Here is a 9,892-nt window from a genome sequence, read left to right on the forward strand (position 1 = left end):
AGTAAAGCATATGTGCCATGTTGTTTCATTTAGGTTCAAAGAGTTAGGTGCTATACCCGCCGTAATGCTTTCCTATAGTGTAAATGCTAGTTTTAGATAGGGGAATGTTAGCACAAAAAATGAAGGAAAGGAGATAGCTGCAAAATCTCTGCACACAATGCTAAGTTCTCAGAAGTAAATCATATGTGCCATGTTGTTTCATTTAGGTATAAAGAGTTATGTGCCATAGCCGCGGTAATGCTTTCCTATAGTGTAAATGCTAGTTTTAGATATAGAAATGTTAGCACAAAAACTGAAGGAAAGGAGATAGCTGCAAAATCTCTGCACACAATGCATATTTCTCAGAAGTAAATCATATGTGCCATGTTGTTTCATTTAGGTTTAAACAGGTAGGTGCTATACCCTCGGTTATGCTTTCCTGTATAGGAAAGGCTAGTTCTGGAGATACGAATGTTAGCACAAAAGCTGAAGGAAAGGAGATAGCTGCAAAATCTCTGCACACAATGCTTAGTTCTCAGAAGTAAATCATATGTGCCATGGTGTTTCATTTAGGTTTAAACAGTTAGGTTCTATACCCTCGGTTATGCTTTCCTGTACAGGAAATTCTAGTTCTGGAGATACCAATGTTAGCACAAAAATTGAAGGAAAGGAGATAGCTGCAAAATCTCTGCACACAATGCTCAGTTCTCAGAAGTAAATCATAGGGTCCATGTTGTTTCATTTAGGTTTAAAGAGTTAGGTGCTATACCCGCTTTAATGCTTTCCAATAGTGTAAATGCTAAATTTAGATATAGGAATGTTAGCAGAAAAACTGAAGGAAAGGAGATAGCTGCAAAATCTCTGCACACAATGGTTAGTTCCCAGAAGTAAATCACATGTGCCTTCTTGTTTCATTTAGGTTCAAAGAGTTAGGTGCTATACCCGCCGTAATGCTTTCTTATAGTGTAAATGCTAGTTTTAGATATAGGAATGTTAGCACAAAAACTGAAGGAAAGGAGATAGCTGCAAAATCTCTGCACACAATGCTTAGTTCTCAGAAGTAAATCATATGTGCCATGTTGTTTCATTTAGGTTTAAAGAGTTATGTGCCATAGCCGCGGTAATGCTTTCCTATAGTGTAAATGCTAGTTTTAGATATAGGAATGTTAGCACAAACACTGAAGGAAAGGAGATAGTTGGAAAAGCTCTGCACACAATGCTTATTTCTCAGAAGTAAATCATATGTGCCATGTTGTTTCATTTACGTTTAAACAGTTAGGTGCTATAGCCTCGGTTATTCTTTCCTGTATAGGAAATGCTAGTTCTGGAGACAGGAATGTTAGCACAAAAACTTAAGGAAAGGAGATAGCTGCAAAATCTCTGCACACAATGCTTAGTTCTCAGAAGTAAATCATATGTGCCATGGTGTTTCATTTAGGTTCAAAAAGTTAGGTGCTATACCTGCGGTAATGTTTTCCTATAGTGTAAATGCTAGTTTTAGTATAGGAATGTCAGCACAAAAACTGAAGGAAAGGAGATAGCTGCAAAATCTCTGCACGCAATGCTTAGTTCTCAGAAGAAAACCATATGTGCCATGTTGTTTCACTTAGGTTTAAAGAGTTAGGTGTTATACCCTCGGTAATGCTTTCCTGTATAGGAAATGCTAGTTCTGGAGATACGAATGTTAGCACAAAAACTGAAGGAAAGGAGATAGCTGCAAAATCTCTGCACACAATGCTTAGTTCTCAGAAGTAAATCATATGTGCCATGTTGTTTCATTTAGGTTTAAAAAGTTAGGTGCTATACCCTCGGTTATGCTTTCCTGTATAGGAAATGCTAGTTCTGGAGATACGAATGTTAGCACAAAAACTGAAGGAAAGGAGATAGCTGCAAAATCTCTGCACACAATGCTTAGTTCTCAGAAGTAAATCATATGTGCCATGTTGTTTCATTTAGGTTTAAATCGTTAGGTGCTATACCCTCGGTTATGCTTTCCTGAATAGGAAATGCTAGTTCTGGAGATACGAATGTTAGTACAAAAACTGAAGGAAAGGAGATAGCTGCAAAATCTCTGCACACAATGCTTAGTCCTCAGAAGTGATTCATATGTGCAATGTTGTTTCATTTATGTTTAAAGAGTTAGGTGCTATACCCGCGGTAATGCTTTCCTATAGTGTAAATGCTAGTTTTAGATATAGGAATCTTACCACAAAAACTGAAGGAAAGGAGATAGTTGCAAAATCTCTGCACACAATGCTTAGTTCTCAGAAGTATATCATATGTGTCATGTTGTTTCATTTAGGTTTAAACAGTTAGGTGCTATACCCTCGGTTATGCTTTCCTGTATAGGAAATGCTAGTTCTGGAGATACGAATGTTAGCACAAAAACTTAAGGAAAGGAGATAGCTGCAAAATCTCTGCACACAATGCTTACTTCTCAGAAGTAAATCATATGTGCCATGTTGTTTCATTTAGGTTTAAAGAGTTAGGTGCTATACCCGCGGAAATGCTTTCCTATAGTGTAAATGCTAGTTTTAGATATAGGAATGTTAGCACAAAAACAGAAGGAAAGGAGAGAGTTGCAAAATCTCTGCATACAATGCTTAGATTTCAGAAGAAAATCATATGTGCCATGTTGTTTCATTTAGGTTTAAAGAGTTATGTGCCATAGCCGCGGTAATGCTTTCCTGTAGTGTAAATGTTAGTTTTAGATAAAGGAATGTTAGCACAAAAACTGAAGGAAAGGAGATAGTTGCAAAATTTGTGCACACAATTCTTATTTCTCAGAAGTAAATCATATGTGCCATGTTGTTTCATTTAGGTTCAAAGAGTTAGGTGCTATACCTGCGGTAATGTTTTCCTATAGTGTAAATGCTAGTTTTAGATATAGGAAAGTTAGCACAAAAACTGAAGGAAAGGAGATAGCTGCAAAATCTCTGCACACAATGCTTAGTTCTCAGAAGAAAATCATATATGCCATGTTGTTTCACATAGGTTTAAAGAGTTAGGTGCTATACCCTCGGTAATGCTTTCCTGTATAGGAAATGCTAGTTCTGGAGATACGAATGTTAGCACAAAAACTGAAGGAAAGGAGATAGCTGCAAAATCTCTGCACACAGTGCTTAGTTCTCAGAACTAAATCATATGGTCCATGTTGTTTCATTTAGGTTTAAAGAGTTAGGTGCTTTACCCGCTTTAATGCTTTCCTATAGTGTAAATGCTAGTTTTAGATATAGGAATGTTAGCACAAGAAATGAAGGAAAGGAGATAGCTGCAAAATCTCTGCACACAATGCTTAGTTCTCAGAAGTAAATCCTATGTGCCATGTTGTTTCATTTAGGTTCAAAGAGTTAGGTGCTATACCCGCCGTAATGCTTTCCTATAGTGTAAATGCTAGTTTTAGATAGAGGAATGTTAGCACAAAAAATGAAGGAAAGGAGATAGCTGCAAAATCTCTGCACACAATGCTTAGTTCTCAGAAGTAAATCATATGTGCCATGTTGTTTCATTTAGGTATAAAGAGTTCTGTGCCATAGCCACGGTAATGCTTTTCTATAGTGTAAATGCTAGTTTTAGATATAGGAATGTTAGCACAAAAACTGAAGGAAAGGAGATAGCTGCAAAATCTCTGCACCCATGCATATTTCTCAGAAGTAAATCATATGTGCCATGTTGTTTCATTTAGGTTTAAACAGGTAGGTGCTATACCCTCGGTTATGCTTTCCTGTATAGGAAAGGCTAGTTCTGGATATACGAATGTTAGCACAAAAGCTGAAGGAAAGGAGATAGCTGCAAAATCTCTGCAGACAATGCTTAGTTCTCAGAAGTAAATCATATGTGCCATGTTGTTTCATTTAGGTTCAAAGAGTTAGGTGCTATACCCGCGGTAATGCTTTCCTATAGTGTAAATGCTAGTTTTAGATAGAGGAATGTTAGCACAAAAACTGAAGGAAAGGAGATAGCTGCAAAATCTCTGCACACAATGCTTAGTTCTCAGAAGTAAATCATATGTGCCATGTTGTTTCATTTAGGTTTAAACAGGAAGGTGCTATACCCTCGGTTATGCTTTCCTGTATAGGAAATGCTAGTTCTGGAGATACGAATGTTAGCACAAAAGCTGAAGGAAAGGAGATAGCTGCAAAATCTCTGCACACAGTGCTTAGTTCTCAGAAGTAAATCATATGGTCCATGTTGTTTCATTTAGGTTTAAAGAGTTAGGTGCTTCACCCGCTTTAATGCTTTGCTATAGTATAAAGGCTAGGTTTAGATATAGGAATGTTAGCACAAAAACTGAAGGAAAGGAGATAGCTGCAAAATCTCTGCACACAATGCTTAGTTCTCAGAAGTAAATCATATGTGCCATGTTGTTTCATGTAGCTTTAAACAGTTAGGTGCTATACCCTCGGTTATGCTTTCCTGTATAGGAAATGCTAGTTCTGGAGATGCGAATGTTAGCACAAAAACTGAATTAAAGGAGATAGCTGCAAACTCTCTGCACACAATTCTTAGTTCTCAGAAGTAAATCATATGTGCCATGTTGTTTCATTTATTTTCAAAGAGTTAGGTGCTATACCCGCGGTAATGCTTTCCTATAGTGTAAATGCTAGTTTTCGATATAGGTATGTTAGCAGAAAAACTGAAGGAAAGGAGATAGCTGCAAAATCTTTGCACACAATTCTTAGTTCTCAGAAGAAAATCATATGTGTCATGTTGTTTCACTTAGGTTTAAAGTGTTAGGGGCTATACCCTCTGTTATGCTTTCCTGTATAGGAAATGCTAGTTCTGGAGATACGAATGTTAGCACAAAAACTGAAGGAAAGGAGATAGCTGCAAAATCTCTGCACACAATGCTTACTTCTCAGAATTAATCATATGTGTCATGTTGTTCCATTTAGGTTTAAAGAGTTAGGTGCTATACCCTCGGTTATGCTTTCCTGTACAGGAAATGCTAGTTCTGGAGATACGAATGTTAGCACAAAAACTGAAGGAAAGGAGATAGCTGCAAAATTTCTCCACACAATCCTTAGTTCTCAGAAGTAAATCATATGTGCCATGTTGTTTCATTTAGGTTCAAAGAGTTAGGTGCTATACCCGCCGTAATGCTTTCCTATAGTGTAAATGCTAGTTTTAGATAGAGGAATGTTAGCACAAAAACTGAAGGAAAGGAGATAGCTGCAAAATCTCTGCACACAATGCTTAGTTCTCAGAAGAAAATCATATGTGCCATGTTGTTTCACATAGGTTTAAAGAGTTAGGTGCTATACCCTCGGTAATGCTTTCCTCTATAGGAAATGCTAGTTCTGGAGATACGAATGTTAGCACAAAAACTGAAGTAAAGGAGATAGCTGCAAAATCTCTGCACACAGTGCTTAGTTCTCAGAAGTAAATCATATGGTTCATGTTGTTTCATTTAGGTTTAAAGAGTTAGGTGCTTTACCCGCTTTAATGCTTTCCTACAGTGTAAATGCTAGTTTTAGATATAGGAATGTTAGCAGAAAAACTGAAGGAAAGGAGATAGCTGCAAAATCTCTGCACACAATGCTTAGTTCTCAGAAGTAAATCATATGTGCCATGTTGTTTCATTTAGGTTTAAACAGTTAGGTTCTATACCCTCGGTTATGCTTTCCTGTACAGGAAATGATAGTTCTGGAGATACCAATGTTAGCACAAAAACTGAAGGAAAGGAGATAGCTGCAAAATCTCTGCACACAATGCTTAGTTCTCAGAAGTAAATCATATGTGCCATGTTGTTTCATTTAGGTTCAAAGAGTTAGGTGCTATACCCGCGGAAATGCTTTCCTATAGTGTAAATGCTAGTTTTAGATATAGGAATGTTAGCACAAAAACAGAAGGAAAGGAGAGAGTTGCAAAATCTCTGCATACAATGCTTAGTTCTCAGAAGTATATCATATGTGCCATGTTGTTTCATTTAGGTTTAAACAGTTAGGTGCTATAACCTCGGTTATGCTTTCCTGTATAGGAAATGATAGTTCTGGAGATACGAATGTTAGCACAAAAACTGAAGGAAAGGAGATAGCTGCAAAATCTCTGCACACAATGGTTAGTTCCCAGAAGTAAATCATATGTGCCTTCTTGTTTCATTTAGGTTCAAAGAGTTAGGTGCTATACCGGCGGTAATGTTTTCCAATACTGTAAATGCTAGTTTTAGATATAGGAATGTTAGCACAAAAACTGAAGGAAAGGAGATAGCTGCAAAATCTCTGCACACAATGCTTAGTTCTCAGAAGTAAATCATATGTGCCATGTTGTTTCATTTAGGTTTAAAGAGTTATGTGCCATAGCAGCGGTAATGCTTTCCTATAGTGTAAATGCTAGTTTTAGATATAGGAATGTTAGCACAAAAACTGAAGGAAAGGAGATAGCTGCAAAATCTCTGCACACAATGCATATTTCTCAGAAGTAAATCATATGTGCCATGTTGTTTCATTTAGGTTTAAACAGTTAGGTGCTATACCCTCGGTTATGCTTTCCTGTATAGGAAATGCTAGTTCTGGAGATACGAATGTTAGCACAAAAACTGAAGGAAAGGAGATAGCTGCAAAATCTCTGCACACAATCCTTAGTTCTCAGAAGTGAATCATATGTGCAATGTTGTTTCATTTATGTTTAAAGAGTTAGGTGCAATACCCGCGGTAATGCTTTCCTATTGTGTAAATGCTAGTTTTAGATATAGGAATCTTACCACAAAAACTGAAGGAAAGGAGATAGTTGCAAAATCTCTGCACACAATGCTTAGTTCTCAGAAGTATATCATATGTGTCATGTTGTTTCATTTAGGTTTAAACAGTTAGGTGCTATAGCCTCGGTTATGCTTTCCTGTATAGGAAATGCTAGTTCTGGAGATACGAATGTTAGCACAAAAACTGAAGGAAAGGAGATAGCTGCAAAATTTCTCCACACAATCCTTAGTTCTCAGAAGTAAATAATATGTGCCATGTTGTTTCATTTAGGTTCAAAGAGTTAGGTGCTATACCCGTGGTAATGCTTTCCTATAGTGTAAATGCTAGTTTTAGATATAGGAATGTTAGCACAAAAACTGAAGGAAAGGAGATAACTGCAAACTCTACACACAATGCTTATTTCTCAGAAGTAAATCATATGTGCCATGTTGTTTCATTTAGGTTTAAACAGTTAGGTGCTATACCCTCGGTTATGCTTTCCTGTATAGGAAATGCTAGTTCTGGAGATACGAATGTTAGCACAAAAACTGAAGGAAAGGAGATAGCTGCAAAATCTCTGCACACATTGCTTAGTTCTCAGAAGTAAATCATATGTGCCATGTTGTTTCATTTAGGTTTAAACAGTTAGGTGCTATACCCTCGATTATGCTTTCCTGTGTAGGAAATGCTAGTTCTGGAGATACGAATGTTAGCACAAAAACTGAAGGAAAGGAGATAGCTGCAAAATCTCTGCACACAATGCTTAGTTCCCAGAAGTAAATCATATGTGCCATGTTCTTTCATTTAGGTTCAAAGAGTTAGGTGCTTTACCCGCGGTAATGCTTTCCTATAGTGTAAATGCTATTTTTAGTTAGAGGAATGTTAGCACAAAAACTGAAGGAAAGGAGATAGTTGCAAAATATCTGCACACAATGCTTAGATCTCAGAAGTAAATCATATGTGCCATGTTGTTTCATTTAGGTTTAAAGAGTTATGTGCCATAGCCGCGGTAATGCTTTCCTATAGTGTAAATGCTAGTTTTAGATATAGGAATGTTAGCACAAAACCTGAAGAAAAGGAGATAGTTGCAAAACCTCTGCACACAATGCTTATTTCTCAGAAGTAAATCATATGTGCCATGTTGTTTCATTTAGGTTCAAAGAGTTGGGTGCTATACCTGCGGTAATGTTTTCCTATAGTGTAAATGCTAGTTTTAGATATAGGAATGTTAGCACAAAAACTGAAGGAAAGGAGATAGCTGCAAAATCTCTGCACACAATGCTTAGTTCTCAGAAGAAAATCATATGTGCCATGTTGTTTCACTTAGGTTTGAAGAGTTAGGTGCTATACCCTCGGTAATGCTTTCCTGTATAGGAAATGCTAGTTCTGGAGATACGAATGTTAGCACAAAAACTGAAGGAAAGGAGATAGCTGCAAAATCTCTGCACACAGTGCTTAGTTCTCAGAAGTAAATCATATGGTCCATGTTGTTTCATTTAGGTTTAAAGAGTTAGGTGCTTTACCCGCTTTAATGCTTTCCTATAGTGTAAATGCTAGTTTTAGATATAGGAATGTTAGCAGAAAAACTGAAGGAAAGGAGATAGCTGCAAAATCTCTGCACAACAATGCTTAGTTCTCAGAAGTAAATCATATGTGCCATGTTGTTTCATTTAGGTTTAAACAGTTAGGTTCTATACCCTCGGTTATGCTTTCCTGTACAGGAAATTCTAGTTCTGGAGATACCAATGTTAGCACAAAAACTGAAGGAAAGGAGATAGCTGCAAAATCTCTGCACACAATGCTTAGTTCTCAGAAGTAAATCATATGTGCCATGTTTTTTCATTTAGGTTTAAATCCTTAGGTGCTATACCGTCGGTTATGCTTTCCTGTATAGGAAATGCTAGTTCTGGAGATACGAATGTTAGTACAAAAACTGAAGGAAAGGAGATAGCTGCAAAATCTCTGCACACAATGCTTAGTCCTCAGAAGTGAATCATATGTGCAATGTTGTTTCATTTATGTTTAAAGAGTTAGGTGCAATACCCGCGGTAATGCTTTCCTATTGTGTAAATGCTAGTTTTAGATATAGGAATCTTACCACAAAAACTGAAGGAAAGGAGATAGTTGCAAAATCTCTGCACACAATGCTTAGTTCTCAGAAGTATATCATATATGTCATGTTGTTTCATTTAGGTTTAAACAGTTAAGTGCTATACCCTCGGTTATGCTTTCCTGTATAGGAAATGCTAGTTCTGGAGATACGAATGTTAGCACAAAAACTGAAGGAAAGGAGATAGCTGCAAAATTTCTCCACACAATCCTTAGTTCTCAGAAGTAAATCATATGTGCCATGTTGTTTCATTTAGGTTCAAAGAGTTAGGTGCTATACCCGTGGTAATGCTTTCCTAGAGTGTAAATGCTAGTTTTAGATATAGGAATGTTAGCACAAAAACTGAAGGAAAGGAGATAACTGCAAACTCTACACACAATGCTTATTTCTCAGAAGTAAATCATATGTGCCATGTTGTTTCATTTAGGTTTAAACAGTTAGGTGCTATACCCTCGGTTATGCTTTCCTGTATAGGAAATGCTAGTTCTGGAGATACGAATGTTAGCACAAAAACTGAAGGAAAGGAGATAGCTGCAAAATCTCTGCACACAATGCTTAGTTCTCAGAAGTAAATCATATGTGCCATGTTGTTTCATTTAGGTTTAAACAGTTAGGTGCTATACCCTCGATTATGCTTTCCTGTATAGGAAATGCTAGTTCTGGAGATACGAATGTTAGCACAAAAACTGAAGGAAAGGAGATAGCTGCAAAATCTCTGCACACAATGCTTAGTTCCCAGAAGTAAATCATATGTGCCATGTTCTTTCATTTAGGTTCAAAGAGTTAGGTGCTTTACCCGCGGTAATGCTTTCCTATAGTTTAAATGCTAGTTTTAGTTAGAGGAATGTTAGCACAAAAACTGAAGGAAAGGAGATAGTTGCAAAATCTCTGCACACAATGCTTATTTCTCAGAAGTAAATCATATGTGCCATGTTGTTTCATTTAGGTTCAAAGAGTTGGGTGCTATACCTGCGGTAATGTTTCCTATAGTGTAAATGCTAGTTTTAGATATAGGAATGTTAGCACAAAAACTGAAGGAAAGGAGATAGCTGCAAAATCTCTGCACACAATGCTTAGTTCTCAGAAGAAAATCATATGTGCCATGTTGTTTCACATAGGTTTA

The sequence above is a fragment of the Dasypus novemcinctus genome, chromosome 19 (genome assembly GCF_030445035.2).
Source record: "Dasypus novemcinctus isolate mDasNov1 chromosome 19, mDasNov1.1.hap2, whole genome shotgun sequence".
Lineage (NCBI taxonomy): Eukaryota > Metazoa > Chordata > Mammalia > Cingulata > Dasypodidae > Dasypus > Dasypus novemcinctus.